General features: G+C 41.4%; 1 protein-coding gene across 8 annotated transcripts in view; it reads right to left on the bottom strand.

Moving 5' to 3' along the window:
• Nucleotides 1-18,481, bottom strand: part of PKNOX2 (PBX/knotted 1 homeobox 2) — a 3,468,198-nt gene that overhangs the window by 3,114,297 nt on the left and 335,420 nt on the right. For 7 of the 8 annotated variants that reach the window (XM_044081208.1, XM_044081207.1, XM_044081210.1 and 4 more), the window contains exon 2: nt 11,330-11,398. The exons of the other annotated variant lie outside the window; for it this stretch is intronic. The gene's annotated coding sequence lies outside the window, so the exon portion shown is untranslated. The remainder of the gene's footprint in view (nt 1-11,329; nt 11,399-18,481) is intronic. 8 annotated transcript variants of the gene reach the window in all.

Below are 18,481 nucleotides of genomic sequence, written 5' to 3'. Positions count from 1 at the left end.
GCAGTGAGACAGGAGCTTTAGGAAGAAAGAGGCCTGCATGATGGAATTTCTTACAGACAAGCACTGCATTGTGGGATAACTAGAGGCTGACTAAACAATCAGAATTGCTTCAAAATGCCATCCCAATGTGGTCAGACTCAGAAATTACTTATAAAAATATTTAAAAACCTGTAAATAGTCCCAGAGTGGTGTTACAATGTAGGAAACGCCAAACCATGATGAAATAAACAGGTTTGTTGAGTCTGTGGGTGCAGTTCTCTTAATCACAGAGACAGCTCTGCTGAATATAAACACTCACTTGTCCTCTATGGAGTTCTGCATAAAGGATACACACTCCTAAAATAGCAAGATAGGCTAATGCATTGTAAAAACTAAGGCACAAAAAAGAAAATGAATAATTGAAAAGAAAGCAGTGAGCAGTCCTATAATTACCATTACACTGGATTTTTATTATCCTTAGTCTATCCACTTCAAATTATGGGGTGTCCTCCATCAGATGGATCTGATCTGCCATCTGATTATCTCACCAAGCATTTGAGCTCCTTGCGTACTCCTACCATGCACCCTTCCACTACATTTCCGCAGATCAAATATCCTGCCTAATTGCTAGAGAAGGCAATAAGAGCGTCTATGAGGATGGCAGTCAGAAAAGGACAAGCTTCAAAGCAGGTCTACTAGGTCCATCTGGTTAGAGGAAATTACTATTTGGAAGGGGAATGGAGGGCAGGTTGTTGAAGTGAATGGACTAAGGAAAATAAAGACCTAAAGATCCACCATTATGTTGAGTACATAACTTCTGTATTTTATATTATCCTGTCTGTCCAAGTTTGAATTATGGGACAAATTCCCTAGCTACCAGCTTTCCTGGGTGGGAATCATGACAGGATGGTCTTGAGGATGGTGGCTGCAAAAAAGGAACTAGATCTGGAGATGATGTCCAGTCTATAATGTTAAGAGAAGGTATGCAACATAGTCCAAGTTGCTGCTGTGCAAATATCATTCACTGAAGAATTCTCGAAGAAGGCTGTAGAAGTTAGAGTGAATCTTATGGAATAAGCTTTTAGCTTTGCTGTAAGTTTTTTATTTTTGGAGTGGTATACAAATGTTACATAACCTGAAAGCCAGATTATTGTTGAGACTTCAGCCCCAGCCTAGAGGACACATAAGGAAAAGTTGAGTGGCCTTTCTGATTGCTTTTGTTCAGTCAAAACAGAAATATAAATCTCTGTGAACATTCAAGGTGCACAGCAAACACTGCTTTCTCTTGAACTAGTTGAGAAAAATACTGGAAGGCATATGATATGGTTAAAAGAAAACCCCGGGCATGAAAAACAGATGTTTCCTCACTGATACTCTTTCCTTGTGAACAATCAGATATGAAGACAAGGAGGACAATACATGTAACTATGACTTCCTTCCAGCAGAGGTGACAGCTAACAGAAAAGTCTTCCAAGAAATACATTTCAGTTCAGAAGAAGAGGCTGGTGCAAATGAAGGGTATGTCAATGGTGCCAGCACAATGCTTAGGTCACACGGGGGCATACGGTCTTTAACAGGGTGGGGCAGAGATGAAAGGTCCCCTTAAGAAATGCTTTGCAGATGTTCTGAGCTGCCAGTGAAGACAGAAACTCTTTGTAAAGATTTTAGATGACAGACAGCTAGACCTTAATGGTAGAATAACTGCAGCCAGAATGAAACAAGGAAGAAAGGAAATGTAAAACTAAGGAAAATGGAGAAGAAAATAATACAACTCCTGAAGAGAAGCCTAAATGGAATTTTTTTCCATTTGCTCTTGAACTGTAGGCACATTGATTCTTTCTGTGTGGTTGAGAGAATTTGGATGACTCTGGCTGTTTCCATAGCCATCACTACAACTGAACAACCTATGTGGCTAGCATGAGGGTGTGAAAGTTCGAGTGAGGCTCACTGGATGGGATGACAAATCTGATTGTGGATCAAGAAGCCAAGGTTACCTCTTGAGGTCAATTCATCACAAGGAGAACCAAACCTGCCTGACAGAATGTGGCTATGAGGATTACTGAGACCTTACCCAGAGATGATTTCTGGCGGAATTTCATTAATGGAAGACTTTGAAAGGTATACAGAAGTCCAGATGGACAGTGAAAGACAACAGTGCCTCTAGGTGACTCCCCCTTTGGAGGGATAAAGGCAGAGTATTAGCAATATTTTGTGTTGGTAGCGAATGCAAACAGGTTGCAGCAAGGCTGGCCCCATCAGAAAAATACTATCTACGCTACTAACTGTCTGATTGACCACATGCGAGGCTTCAGAATTCTCTTGCTGAGCATCTCTGACAAGTAGTTATTCTAACCTAGACTATGAATTGCTACAAGAAAGTGCTATAAAGACATTGCCTGCTGTCACACACTTATAGATTCCCAATATACAGGCTAAGACCTGGCCCCTCACTCCTTTTTGACACACCAGATTACAGACATGTTGTCTGAGCGTGTAGAAATCACATCTTATGGAAGGTAGTCCTAGAAGGTTTCAATGCTAAGAGGACTGCCCAGTGATGAGCATTATTCACTTAAAAAAATAATAGTTATGCAACTAAAAAACACAGGAAAATCTGGCACCTGAGAAGTTTTTAAATTAAGATGCTCAAGTTACTGTTTATTAATAATCTGTGGGGAGGGTGAATGTGGTCAAATTTACAGTTTTTTTTTTTCTAGGGAAAGTTATGGGTAGATATTTTTCCTGACGTGAACTATGAACCTTTACCCCTCATGGAATGTAGGTTGTTTTGTGGCAATCCACTGGTGGAAGTATCTGCAGCTACTGAACTTCAGTCATGGTATCTCAAAAGATGATGGCAGGTAATAATTTGAGATGTTGGGACCAACATGAGTGAGTCCCGAAATAGAGAGAATGAATGTCTGAAAACACAGACTTTTATATACCCACTCCAAGATGGCCATTTCTCAGAATATTCCCTTTTCTCTGAGGCATGGCAATCTCACTGTTAGTATATATAAATTCAAAGCATGGGGAAATGTTCCCACATCAGTTGCAGGGCAGAGGGTCCCCCTGCAAAAATCAAGTTAAAGGAGAAGAGTAAGGTTAGAGATTCACTCTTCTCTTGTAATTTTGCTCATTATTTATTTTAGTCTGTCTGCACTTGACGTTATGAGTGCTGATATTTCAGTAGGGATCCTGATGACAGGCTAGCTGAGATGACAGGTTGGGACCCCCTACATCAATACATTAAGCTATGCCTCCTGTCACTATTATACAGGAATATTGACAACTATTATCACGCAGTCTTTGAGAAAGACTGTCAGCACTCAGCCCCTCTATTGAGTAATTCAACTACCCCCATTTGAGGCAAGATCTATCTAACATAAACAAATACTGCTCTTCCCTACCAACTGTGTTCTTTAATCAATTTAAAAAAAATGGCAGTTAACACCTTTGCAGGAGAAACCCAGGAGAAAAGTACATAGTAGTTGGAGGTGTGGAAATCCCAATGCCAATTACCTGCATTTCATTTGGTCCTGTCCAATGACTTTCTGGCTTTGGGAAAAGGCCCATGCTGATTCTACTTACGCCCTTAGAAGGTAAATTTTCCCCTTTCTCAGACCTCAAATTTTGGACCTTAGGAACTGTGACACAAAACACAGGCCTTGCTGCCCTGGAAGGAAAATGGCACTTACACACACTATGAAGCATATCAGCCATCATCTGGAAGCCAGTCTAAAGGGACATTAGCAATTGTGACAATAATCAGTTGTGTAATGCACTCAAAAGGGACTCAGATGTTGAATTACCAGTTAATACTGTTTCACTTTTTTAAATGCATGGACTTCATTAACTGAGTACATTCATTGTAAATGTGTTTTATTCATACCGACAGCCATTGTTTGAAGGATATTGTTGTTAAATTAGTATTTCATTAACTTATCTATGTTGTAGTGCACACATGATTTCACAAACAAGAGTTTGTCACACTGACTACAAGCCTCACCTCCTGTTGTTGTTATGTTAATACTAACAATCTTGCATATTTATCGTGTGTATTAAACCAAAAGATCTTCCTGTCACATTTTATACTCAGAAGCAGCTATTACCTCTTGAAATGGCCAAGACAAGTTTAGGAATGTTTGATGTGACATCAATCCCTGCATAAATGTCTTCTCATACATAACATCACACCTCCATGATGTTGGAGGAACATGCTAATTGGATGAAGATGGTACTTTGAATGTCAGTATCATCAGTGCTAATTCACTGATCACCTCTTCTTCTACATACAGTGACAACAGTCATATCGTCTACAGAATGCAACCCAAATAAATAAATCAGTATCGGATTGGGCTCTGCATGCTTACATTACAGTCCTCTACAACAAATATTCCAGGGTATTATGACCATTCTTGACATCAAAGCTGATGCATTGTCCCTTTGTCTTCAGATAAGCCAAGCATATGCCTGGCATTACACTTATGATCAGAGTGCACTTAATGTAACGTGTCCTGCTCTGGGAGAATTCCTATCACAAATAATCTATGCTGTGTTTCTGCCTCATCTACTAGATGCATCAATCTGTTGCCTGGACTGTTGACTTCTACAGTCATGATGGTGGAAGGAGGGACCGGTACTAAGTGATACTCTCTCTCTCTCTCTCTCTCTCTCTCTCTGTGGAAGATGATGTAGGGATGATTCATGCACAAAGACTGTAACTCTGAAATTCTCCTAGCAGATGTGGTAGCTATTAGGAATAGGGTCTTCCAAGATAAAAACGTGAGGTCATAAGTGGCTGCTGGCTCAAATGGTTGACAATCTAGATACTGCAAGACTAAGATCAAATCCAAGGCACTACTGGATCTTTAAAAGGTGGCTTCAAATGTTGACAGCCTTTAAGAAAAATTCTGCAAAGACGGTGGGACACTAATGAGTAATCGTCAAAACCGTTATGAAAATTTCAGATGGCAGCTAAATGAACTCTAATGACAGAGGTTGAAGCTCCCATTTGAAATAAGGTGACTAAGTATTCCAGGATCTTATCTACTAGAGCCGAGAAAGGATCAAGACTGTTTGCATCTGACCAGATAAAGAATCTTTTCCATTTGTCAAGGTAATTTTTCTGGTGGACAGTTTATGAGAAGCCAGAAGTATCTTTTTCACTGGGGAGGAAAGATTGTTCTGCCTGGCAATCACTGGAAGTGAAGAAACCAAACCGTCAGCTTGAGATGTTGGAGGTTGGGATGCACCAAGCACTGAGGGTGAGATAATAGGTCCGGAGTTGGATCCAGAATCCACAGGCGGTGAACCAGATGAGGCCAAAGAAAGGGAAACCAGACTTGAAGAGGCCAATAAGGTGCAATGAGAATCACTTTGTTTCTCAACCGTTGGGCTTTCCTTAAAAACTGGGGAATTAGAGGAATTGGTGGAAAAGCATACAGAAGTCCTGGGGACCAATCATGAAGTAGTGCATCTCTCGGGGAATAGGGCAAAGTAGCTGCTGCATTTGTCATTTACGGAAGAGATGAACAGGTTGCAGCAAGGCTGACCCCATCAATGAAAAATATTCGTCATTATGTTGGGATTGAGAGACTACTCGGGAGGTAGAAGGATACACCTGCTTAGCTTGTCTGCAATCATGGTGGAGTTCCCCAGAATATGTGTCGCTATTTGAAAGGGGTTGGAGGTGATTGCCCATTGGCAAACTGTTAGGGCTTCCCGACATAATGGGTAGGATCTGGTTCCCCCTGTTTTTTGATGTACCTGACTGCTGACATGTTGTCTGACTGAATAGCAATTGTCCCAGATGGAAGGGCAGACTGGAATGCTTGCAACGTTAAAAGTACTGCCCTCACTTCCAGGACACTGATGTGTGGATTGGCCTCCTTGGACAGTCTTTCCTTGTAAATGCCCCCCACCACCACCACCATCACCACCACCAGGGAAGCATCCATAGTCTCTACCGCCTTGGGCTGAGAGAGGGAGAAGGGATGACTCCATAAATCCTCTTCTGGCTTCATCCACCAAGATAAATCCTGCTTAGTTCTGAGTTAGAAGTGACGTTAGGAGCCATTGAAGCAGCCTCATGTGATATCTCACTAGGGGGACTAACATTATTGCTGCTGCCATGGATCCAAGAAGTTGCAGTACCAGACAAGCAGGGACTTTGTCCTGAGAGAGAATCACTCAAAGTTGCGATCACAAGTTTGACAACCTGTGATGAGGAAGGGAAGCGAACCAGGTTTTCGCATTTAGCTTTGCTGTAATGAATCCAGGTCCTGTGTGAGGGATAGTTGTGATTTTTCTTTGTTGATTGAAATGCCTAAGAACCTGGCCAGGTGTAGAGCAGAGTCTATGGTGCAAAGCAGCAGACGCCTGGTGGGGGCAGTGAGGAGCCTGTCGTCTAGATATGGAAACACGCAGAATCCCTATAGCCTTAAGTGAGATACTACAACTGCAATGCATTTGGTGAACGCCCTGGGGGCTGTGGTGAGACCAAAGGGCAGTGCTCAAAATTGATAATGACTGGCTGCCAGCCGGAAGTAAAGATATCTTCTGGAGCATTTGTCCATCTTTATGTGGTAATACGCATCCTGAAGATCTATACAGCACATCCCATCGCCCTTCTCTATAAAGGGCAGGATAAACTGAACTGTGACCATCTGGAATTTTGTCTGTTGTACAAAATTGATTAAAACACTGAGATCCAAGATTGGTCTCCAGTCCCCAGTCTTTTTTGGCACTAAAAAGAATCTTGAGTAGAATCTGGATCCTATCTGGTCTGGTGGGACTGGTTGGGTGACTTTTTTTTTTGAAGCAGCTTTTGAACTTCTAGTGCTGCTAGATACCTCTGACTGGGTGGAACATCAGGGATTCGTCTTTAGGGTTTGGGGAAAAGAGTGAAGAGAATTTGGTAACCTCTGGTAATTACTGTCTGCACCCAGGAATCTGATGTTACTGTGAGCCAGGCTGAGTGGTGTAGAGAAAATCTTCCCCCATCTGCTTCCAGAGGTAAGCAATTGGGCCTCAGTTCAGGAGCACTGGTAGGGTTGTCCAGAAAAGGAATCTCTGGAACCCTGGTTACGTGAACCTCCTCTGCTACAGGAGGGGCATCTTCCAGAAGAGTTCCGCCCTCTGCCCCAGGAGGAATAATCACCATGTGTGTCCCGAAAAGGCCCTGGGGCCTTCTTGAACCTCATTTTTCTACTCCTCTGATTCCTGGAGTAAAGTCGTTGTGGAGTGGAAAAATGCACGCCCACAGCAGAAAGGTTCTTCCCGTCCTTTTCGCACCTGGTTAATGTGTGTCTAACTTTTGGGCCAAACAATGAGGTAGCATCAACAGGAGCGGTGACAATGGAAGACTTGAAGGCATCCGCAAAATCACACAAGTGCATCCAGGTGTGGTGCCTAATGGTAATGCCTGTACCCACTGCTCTAGATGTTCCTTCAGCTGTATGTGCAATAAGCTGCATGGACGAATTACAGATGGACTCCAGGGTGGCAAGTTGAGAGGCAACCTTATCTCAAACCTTGTCAGACACTGCTCCTGCAAGGGTGTCTGAATGCTCAGTTATCAAATCCCTTTGGAGTCTAGCAAAGTGTGCCAAGAAATTCAAGGACTGAAAAGCAAAGGTCAGTGATGTAAAGTCCCGCTTCCTGAAACTGTCCATCATCTGAGACTTTTGGTTTGGTGGATGGAGGATGAACAGTTGAACTCTCTTTGGCGAGTTCCTTTTTGGTGGCCAATGCCACCACCATGATATCCACTACTAGACCTTTAGACCAATGGGGCTGATCTTCTGCGGCTGAAAGAATGTTGTCCAGTCTGTGGGGAATAAGTTCTATGGTGTCAGGAGCCTTCCACGCACGCTGAACGATCAACTTGATTAGACCGTCAGTGGGTGGGGTCACCCAAGAAGTAGATGGATGGGCACGAAAAGCTTGCAAGAAAACAGATTCCTCAGAGGATGTGTTTGAAGACTTCCAATCACCCCTCTTCTTTAATATTTCCAGGATGATGTCTCCAAAGGAGACATCTTCAGGGAGTGACCGAGGGGACCTTTCCCCTTCATTGTAATCTGTATCCTCAGTGACTGATTCTTCTGGAGAATCCAAGTACTTCCTCTTACACAGTCTCTTACGGGGTGGCTCCTCAGGGGGAACATCTGAAGAGGACTCCGAAGAGAGGGGCCCCTGCACTAGGGTATCTTGCTGCTCTTGTACCCGCTGTCCCGAAGTAGTAAATTGAGGGGGCTGTGAAGCAGAAGTAAGAAAAATATGGCACTCCGATGAGGATGGCACCAACTGGGAGCCTGCTGAAGCTAAGGCTCTCTCCATAATCTGGAAGGCAGGCCCACCTGAAGAGAGACTGGAGCCCAGAACCAAGAAAGACAACCTCAGAGCCAGGGTCACACCCTGCTCTGACGAGTTGCCCCCCAGAGTAGGTGCCGAGAGAGGACTTAAAACTACCAAGGTACCGAGAACTACGGACATTGCTGTAGAAAAAAATCAGAGCTGATCCAGGGATCCTGGGACCGGCAGCCATATCTCGGTCCCATGGGTATGACAGCTCAGATGGCACTGAAGACCACAGAGTAGGATCCAGTACCGAGGTGAGATCCATCATCGGTACCAAGGTAGCTGGTACCGAGAGCATCGAAGCAGTGGGTTCCAAGACCTGAAGAAAGGTTGAAGGAGGAATATATGCAGGAGTCCTGCGAGAGTAAGCCTCGGCTCTGGAAGAAAGGGAGGTCCGAGAGGGAGCAGGAAGGCCTCTGGCTGCCAAGAGCTGATCCACTAATCTGACTACATCCATTTCCAATAGGCTCCTGGAGGAACAGACGGACATTCCCGAAGGAGATTCAGGTCTTTCCACGAATGGACTCAGCTGTTGACCCAAGAAGGGGGTCTATTGAAGGATAATATCTAGTCCTGGGAGTACTTATAATCTCAACTCTTGGCACCACAGACTGCTGGATAGTAGGTGAAGATGGGACGAAAACAGTGATAGTGGCAATTATTGGTGCTGAAGAGGTTGTCTGCACCAAAGTCATGGTTGGTACCGAAGATGTCTGGATATTTTCAACAAAAGATGGCACCATAGAAGATTTTTGTTGGTTTTGGTGCCGGAGCAGAAGGCAACGCTGCCGTTGACACATTTGCTTTCGGCTCCATAGAAGGTGTCGGAACTGGAGATTTTTGAGTCTTGGAGTTATGTACCTTGGCGGAAGATGGTACTAAATGGCTCAATTTTTTTGAATTGTTTTTTGGAGATTTTGAAGTGTCCACCTCAAAAAGAACTTCACCAAAAGGACATTTCGGCAAATCCTTAAGTATCAATTTATTACGTTTCTCTACAAGAGTTTTGGCATTAAAGCCCTTACAGAGTTCACATGCAGGTTGAATTTCCATATGAGGAACACCTAAACAATACACACACAAGAAAGATGCCCAACCGAAATGGGCATCTTTCTGCCACAGTCTTTACATTGCTTGAACCCGGAGGTTCCTTTCTGCTTTTCTACCATTTTAACTAGTCAAGTACAAGGCACGCCCACACTGATACACACACACACACACACACACACACACACACACACACACACACACACACACACACATACATTCACTCACTCAAAAAGAAAAGGGGAGGCAAGAGAAAGGCCTTTTTTATACCAATTATGGTATATAAAGACTACTCAAATGGGTAAGAAGAAGAAGAAAGGAGAAAAAGGATACCAGAGATGGTATCAAAGAATTACCAATGGTAAGTGGGAAGGAGAGGCCTAATACCAATGATGGTAAAAGAGAGAGAGAGAGGGTGATAGCTACCTTGAGGTAAAAGCTTGATATAGAACCACTCGCACAACAACAAGGAAACTAGGGAATAGTAATTATCAGGAAAAAAAATTAGCAAAAGGTAGAATGATACAGAAATATCAAAAAATTTGAGCACTTAGCTGAGAGCAATGTCTGATGCATACAAAGTTGTACGTGGCAACAAGATCTGGGGTAATGGCAAGAGGGGCAGTATGAGTAGAGCCTTAGGTCAAGTGTTTTTGGCTGGCGCGAACTTTGTACAATGGCCGGGTCGGTTCGGAACCGAACCCATCAGTCAAGAATTAATGAAGATTGACAACATTAGATCAATGGTATGCCCTTAAGTGGTGATTCTCACATATTTTATAGGCCTCCACTACAGGTGGTTTAAGGTATTACACAGTGAAGACAGTAACTTGGTTGGTTCTTTCTTGTAGTTTCCACTGAATGGTTTATCTGTGTTTTTTCTCTTTGGTTTGGATTTCCTTTTTAGTTTGCAAACATTTGCTTTTTGTTATACCCTGATATCAAAATGACAGGTATTAGGCAACTTAGTTACATGTAAGTGAAACATACAGTGAACCTACTCTGTCTTCAGCATGCTGTCATGAAATTCCATATCCAAACATGTACATTTAATGCCCATATGCAGCAATATGACACATTACTTTTGATTCAACTATATTATAAAAGTGTGAAAAGAACTGCCATGTGTACTGATACAGCATTATGATGCATCACATTGCATCTGATTAACCCCTTTCACATAAATATAGACCAGACTGCCCATGTGTGCTCATGTAGCATTGTGAGACATCACAGTTTATCTGATGCACATCTCCCACAGAACTGTTGACTGTTCTACCCAGTTATGACACCAAATTTGAAATACCACTCCCACAGAATTGTCTATGAGCCTGCATACCCATCTAGTGCCAGGCAGACCACAGTGCACCAGATGCACCCATCCTACATGCTGTAGCTTAACTGTGTGCTCATGAAGCTGCACAACAGAGCACGGTATACTGCTGCACCACACTCATGGAAATGACAGCTGGACTGTCCACATAAGTGACCATGTACTGCTACAATACACCACTGCACATCCACTGCAGACTTCCTAATGAACTGGCAAATAGACTGCCTGAATATGTGCCCATGCTGTGTCATGACACACACCATTACAGACACTACACATGAACCATCACAGTATCAGCAAGATGAAAAGAGAAGTATATAACATTACAGTTACATTACTATGCATTATACATTTACCACCACAGTTACATTACTATGTGTTATGCATTTACCACTACAGTTACATTACTATATGTTATGCATATACCACCACAGTTACATTACTATATGTTATGCTTTACCACCACAGTTACATTACTATACAGAATGCATTCACCACCACAGTTACATTATTATACATTGCACATTTACCACCACAGTTACATTACTATACGTTATGCATTTACCCCCACAGTTACATTACTATACATTCTGGATATTTACTCACACTGTGTCCTGTACAATCTGGGTTATCTGGCTTCATAGGAATGTATATGTTCTGCTCTTGACTCCTTATCTGTAAACAAAATATAATGAATATGAATTTTACTCATCACAACACTTACACAATACTGAGACAAATGTGTAAATATTAATCCACATATATCCACTATGTTCTTGTAGAAGATGTTGAGTCTCCCTCTCACACAGGCACTACAGCTATTTTGGATCACTGCTCATTAGGTTTACATATTTCTTGCACCACTGTCTGCTGCTAAATGGGGTATCCACATTTCAGTTTCCTGAGACAGGAAGTGCTTGACAAGGTGCCACATTTCAGTAATGACTCACTGGCAAATTACTGGGGAAGGAACACAATGCATCTCATTAAACACGTGTCAGATTTTCCCATGCAGGGCATGATGGGCTATTCTTTCCTTTGAGATATGTTTTTGATGTTCAGAATGAAAACATGACACTAAATAATATTCTCATTTCCTGCCTCTCAGGTAGTGACGCTCAACATGGCAGTATGAGTATGTATGTAACTCTAAGGCCTAAAACAGCATTTGTTGCTACACATTTTCATCAGAGTTCTACACCTGGGGTATGATCCTAAAAATATGTACTGTAATCACTGCAAAATCAGAGATGAAAAGCTGTATTTGCACATTTGTTGTGCAAAAAAGTGTACATTTCTGCATGACTGGAAAGAAATGTGATTATATATGAAATTGGTTTATGGTTAGCATATAGGTTCATAGAACCCATAAGTATTATAGGTTCATAGATTAGTACTAAGCTAACTGCCCTTGTGAGGCATTTTAAGCCTAGCTAATTATCCCTTGTGATACTCAAACCCTGCACCTTGTGTATGCAAGACAAACACCTTAACCATTAGGCCACCCTCCCAACCCCATATTACTTGCGAAGGGGTTTCATCTTATGTCAGTGCTAACACACATAATATGATCATATAATTTACTGTTACAATGACATATAACAGGAAATGTCCATAGTTGTTGGGTAGAAACAGTAATGTACTGTACTTAACTATAAATATTTAATGTATGGTATAATCTGAGTAGCAAGACATGTGACCTATGCACATGAAATACAAAACACTTCCATACAGTAATGTCTATCATGTACAAGTAAAAATCACATATCATGTGATAATGCATACTATAATGTGTGTCGTGTGCATGCAAAACTACAGTGGTGTAAATTGAACACACACATAGCAGTAGATGTTCAAATTCCTTACTGCTGCAGCAGCAAAGTATACTGCTTCCATGTATCAGTAGGCATGTTATGTTGCCTTCTACAGTATGGAATTCAACTCTATTCCTTTTGATTGGTGCTAGTGTTGAGACTCCCAGTGTGAACTTATACAACTGCACAAGATTACTATAGTTTTATGGTAAAAAGGCAATATACAGCTCTAGACTGTCCTTTAGTTGCACTCAGTACACTTCCTCTTCTCCATACCTGTCTGTTGCTGATGTTTTCCCCATCGCCCATTCCCTCTTGAAAAACAATGGGGTACCTCTCTATGCCCATCCATTTTGGTAGTGTATTCTATTGGTCCACCATCTCTGTGAAGACACCCTTTTATCAATCCAGAGAGAAGTTAAAGTTACAGTCTCTTAACTATGCCGTCTCCTTCCTGTTCAGCATGACCCTTTCACATTTTCCTGACACAACTTCATCACCTCTGTATCAATATCATGCTGCTCTGTCTCTTCTGGTTTGGGGTGAGAAGAGATGTAGCTCCTCTGTTCAGTCTTTAGTAAGAATAGCTGTTCCTTCACTATTTCGTCTTTTCTGTTCTACAGTGATAAAACCTGTAACTTCTCTGCTCTGTTTCTTGCTGTCTGGGGGTAAGAAGAGCTGTCGCTCCTCTGCTCTGTCTCTTTTGGTCTCAGGCTAGAAGAGCTGTCCCATTAACATGAGATCTCGCTCACTGCACAGCATCTAGTCCCACACACAGCACTTAAAAAAGACTGGTCTGACAGAGCAGGATTATTATCCCATTGCTTGTGGGGTCTATCTCCCTAATGACACACACCAACATTCCATCTGCTGTTACTACTGCCCCATCACTCTGCTCCTGGTAGTCCAGTCCAGGTGTACTCAGCACATTTAGACCCTTTTCCTGAGCAGCTACCATACACTCTACATCCCCCAGCTAATAATTCACACCAGGGTTGCTACGGACCAGGCCTGCATTTTCTGGAGTAAACCTCAACTACCACCTTTCTGACCAACTGGTTTGTCTTCCCTCCATCCTGTACTGCTGCCCCTACCTCTGCATTTTCATCAAAGACACTTATCTTGTTCTCTCCCCCAAATATACCTGAAATGAACCCACAAAAAGAGTACAGAACCCAAGGAGTCCATCCATCACTTTCTTTATGCCTAGAAATTGCTCCCCTAACCACACTTTTGTGTATCATACCAGTCGGTCATGTAACACTTTAAGTTAGTAGTCCTAATCCCAACTCTTCCAGCTTTTGTAGCAGCTTTCTCTGCAAAAACAAATCAAAGGCCTTGATGAAACCCAGGTACTCTCCATATTTCAGTGCTCCCCAGTGAAGTTACTCCTGTAACCCACTCATAAAATAGCATCAGGTTTGACTGACAGCATTATTGTCCTGGAGAGTGCTATCTTTCAAAAAAGCAGCTATCTTATCTTCAGGATAAAATCCATTATTTCCCAACCACTGCTCTTAAGCTAACAAGAGGGATAGACTTAGCCTGACTGAGTGAAGATGCAAGGGAGTTCACAGGTGACCAAGAAAAAGTACAGATGTGGTACACTGATTTAGTAAAAAGCTTTCTCAATGTTTTGTTGCAGAAACTCAACTCAAGTTTATGAAAATTATCTCTTTTTATATACTGTGAACTTCTTATTCAGAAATATATCAATAAGACTATGCACAGTAGATATAAAAAGTGTACACACCCGTGTTAAAATGCCAGTTTTTTGTGATATAAAAAATGAGACCACAACAAATCATTCCAAAACTTTTTCCACCTTTAATGCGACCTGTACAATTCAACTGAAAAACAAACAAATCTGTTAGGGGAAAAAATATAAAAAATAAAAAAACATACAATAAGCTGGTTGCATAGGTGTGCACACCCTTAAACTAATACTTTGTTTTAGCACCTTTTGATTTAATTACAGCATTCAGTCTTCTTGGGTAGGAGTCTATCAACATGGCACATCTTGACTTGGCAATATTTGCCCACACTCCCTTGCAAAAGTGCTCCAAATCTGTCAGATTGTGAGGGAATCTCTTCTGCACAGCTCTCTTCAGGTGACCCCACAGATTTCTATTGGATTTAGTTCTGGGCTCTGACTGGACCATTCCAAAACTTTAATTTTCTTCTGGTGAAGCCATTATTTTGTTAATTTGGATGTATACTTGGGGTCATTGTCACGTCAAAAGATGAAATTCCTCTTCATCTTCAGCTTTCTAGCAGATGCCTGAAGGTTTTGGGCCAAAAGTGACTGGTATTTGGAAATGTTCCTAATTCCCTCCACCTTGACTAAAGCCTCAGTTCCAGCTGAAGAAAAGCAACCACAAAACATGATACTGCCACCACAATGCTTCACCGTGGTGATGGTGCTCTTTTGGTGATGGAAAGTGTCGTTTTTGTGCCAAATGTACCTTTTGGAATTGTGGCCAAAAAGTTCAAACTTGGTCTCATCAGACCATAACATATTATCCCACATTCTTTTAGGAGACTTGATGTACTGTTTTGCAAATTTTAGCTGGCCATGGATGTTTTTCTTGCAACGCTACCCCATAGGCCAGCGATATGGAGGATATGGGAGATTGTTATCACATGTAGTACACAACCAGTACTTGCCAGAAATTCCTGCAGCTCCTTCAGTGTTGCTGTAAGTCTCTTGGCAGCCTCCCTGACCTGTCTTCGTCTTGTCTTTTCATCAGTTTTGGAGGGACGTCCAGTTCTTTGCAACTTCACTGTTGTCCCATATTTTCTCCACTTTTCGATGACTGTCTTCACTGTGTTCCATGGTATATCCAATGCTCTGGACATTTTTTTGTACCCTTCTCCTGACTGATACCTGTCAATCTTTTAAATTTCTCCAAGTCTTTTGGATTTCTAATACCATGACTTGAATGGACCCCATTCCTAAGTCAAAGTACGATTAAAGTTCATGAAATTAGGATTGTTTCAATCTTTGATGTCGGCCAAAAGTGCTCTTTGGAGCACTCACAATGTGCCTACTAATGACTCCTCCTGCAATTTGTATGGAGTTACATGGATTGGTAACATATCTAAATATGATTGTAGATTATTTTTTATAAGACTCATTGTTCCTACTACTATTGGAATTGTCCGGGTATCTTTCTTCCACATTGCTGGGTATCTTTCTACCACATGGCTTAATTGCAAAGTGGTCTGCCACTCTTTCATGGTCACTGTAATGTAGTCGATCAGTGTAGGGTGTATCTTATACATTTTTAAGCACTCTTTTGTCCATGAATGTGTGATACTATCAAATGCTTTTTTGTAGTCAATCCATGCCATACTTAGATTCTTCCCCTTTTTACAGTTCTCCACTATGACTTTATTTAACAACACATTATCCTTTGTTCCATATGACTTTCTTTTATTGCCCTTTTGTTCTACTGCCATAATTGAGTTTTCTTCTAAATGACTATAAACTCTGTCAGCATCAATTCCCGTGTATAGTTTATACATTGTCAGAAGGCAAGTTATTGGTCTATAATTTTTAGGGTAGCTTGCAGGTTCACTCTTAAGTAGGAGCATTGTTTTTACTATTGTTAACCAGGCCGGTGTCTGTTCGGGTGCCCATATAAATAGTTCTTACTCATGGCAAATCTTCATGCAAACGTTAATACTTTCAGCCAAAAATTAGGTACTGCATCTAGGCCTGGGGTTTTCCAATTAAAGGCTTTTCTTAACTTTGTTTCAATCTCTCTGGCTGTTACTTCATCCCATTTCATATTCTGTATCTTTGAACCTCTTATTCTTTCTTTAACTTCTTCTATCCATTTAGCATCTTTTTTATTTTATTTATTTTACATTTGTTGACCGGGCTAGTCTAACCGGATACATGTCCATTTTCAGTAGAGGCCCGAGGAGAAAAGCTCCACTGTAACAGTCTATGGTAACAAACTTAAGAAAAAAAAAATATGTACAAGAGTTTAACTAAAACTACTAAGCAGGAGTTAGTAACTAATTAGAATACAGAACAACAGAAAAGCAATCAGTGTAACAAAAACACACAGCAATATGAGCAGTATTATAATACAGAATAAAAATTTTTTTTTTTTTTTTTTTTTTTTAAACATAAGCAAAGTAAGTAGTTGTAATAGGAGGTAAAATCATAAGAAAGAGGAAGTCACAAGCTGAATAGAGTCAAGGGAAAAAAGAAATTGAAGTGGTGGGAGGAGTGGTATCAGCTAGATGGAGACAAGGCAGAGTGAGAGAAGGAGAAGTACTACTTATCTATATGATGGGTTTGTACAGTGCAGATAGAGGTGTTTGGAAAAGAGGTGGAAAGATGTGGAAGTAGAGAACGAGAGTCAGTCAGGGGAAGAGCAAGGGCAGAGCCAATGTGATTTGAGGTGGGTCTTTAAATGTTTCTTGAAGAGGGGTGTTGAGGTCAAGGTAGTAAGTTCACTAGTGAGCTTGTTCCAGTGTGTACCCACAGCATTTGAGAAAAGGGAGTCACCTGCTTTGTTCTGAGATTTACATGTGGCTACTAGAAGTTTACTAGCTGAGCGTAGGTTAGAGAGATTTTTATAGGGGGAAATAAGAGTACTAAGAATAGGTGTATTAGAAGGGAAATGGAGTATCCTGTGGGTAATAGTCAGTTGTTGGAGTAGAATGAGATTTTGCAGTTCAAGCCAACCTAGCTGTCTGAGATTTAAGCAATGATGAGTCCGATATGGGGCACCTGTAGCAAACCTGACAATGTTGTGGTAGGATGAGGCTAGTTTTGATAGGTTTGTTTTTGATAGGTTAATAAAGGTTGGAGAGGCATACAGTAGTGTTGAGATGAGATGTGTTTGAGCTAAAGATATCCTAGTCTCTGGTGTGAGAAATTGTTTAAGTCTATAGAGTGCACCTATTTTTTGTTAACTGTTTTTATAGTTAAATTGATGTGAGCATCAAAGTTTAGTTGATTATCTATTGTCACACCAAGCAGTTTTGTAGTGCTGTCAGGTGATATAATTGTGCCATTGTTAGAGACAATAGTAAAGGAAATTGGGATGGACTTATAAGTTGGAGTAATCAATAGTAACTTAGTCTTTTTAGGATTAAGGAGGAGACAGATGTGTTTGAACCAATTTTCTGCTGCAGTAAAAACATTTTGGGTACATGAATGTAGTTCAGCAGGAGACATTGCAGTGCAGATGAGTGTAGAGTCATCTGCATACTGAATGCAAGTGGAGGATGGGAGAGAGGTATTCAGATTATTAATAAAGATGGAGAAGAGGAGGGGACCTAGAATAGAGCCTTGTGGGACTCCAATGGAGACTGGGAGCTGGGAGGATAAATGACCATCCCAGAGTACTGCTTGTTGTCTATTTGACAGGTAGGAGTTGAACCACAGAATAGCCATTGTGTCAAGAGAAAGGTATTTAAGCATATCAATCAGGAGATGGTGATTTACCATATCGAATGCTTTTGAGAGGTCAAGAAATAATGCAGATGAATATAGATTATTGTTGCGATTTTTGTTGATGGTGTCTGTAAAGAAGAGAAGGGCAGTGGTGGTACTATGGAATGGTCTAAAGCCGTGCTGTGAGTCAGCAAGTAGATTATTATGGAGAAGGTGTTCTAGAAGTTGTTGGTGGACACATCGTTCCATGATTTTAGCTAGAGGAGAGAGTAGGGCTATAGGACGGTAGTTTGAAAGTTCAGTTGTATTTCCCCCTTTATGTAAGGGGATGATATGGGAGATTTTCCAGAGAGATGGAATAGTGGATTTGGTTATGGTTCTGTTTATTAAGATGGAGACTGGGAATGCTAGTACCTTTGCAGCTAGCTGCAGATACTCTGCTGGCAGTTTGTCTGCTGAGGGGGTACAAGGTTTAAGTTTTTGGAGTTGGTTGTGAATGAAGGCTGTGGATACTGTGTTCAACTT

This window comes from Protopterus annectens, chromosome 8.part0 (genome assembly GCF_019279795.1).
Source record: "Protopterus annectens isolate FY-2018-M chromosome 8.part0, PAN1.0, whole genome shotgun sequence".
Taxonomy (NCBI): Eukaryota; Metazoa; Chordata; order Ceratodontiformes; family Protopteridae; genus Protopterus; species Protopterus annectens.
This window is presented reverse-complemented; position numbering and strand designations above follow the sequence as displayed.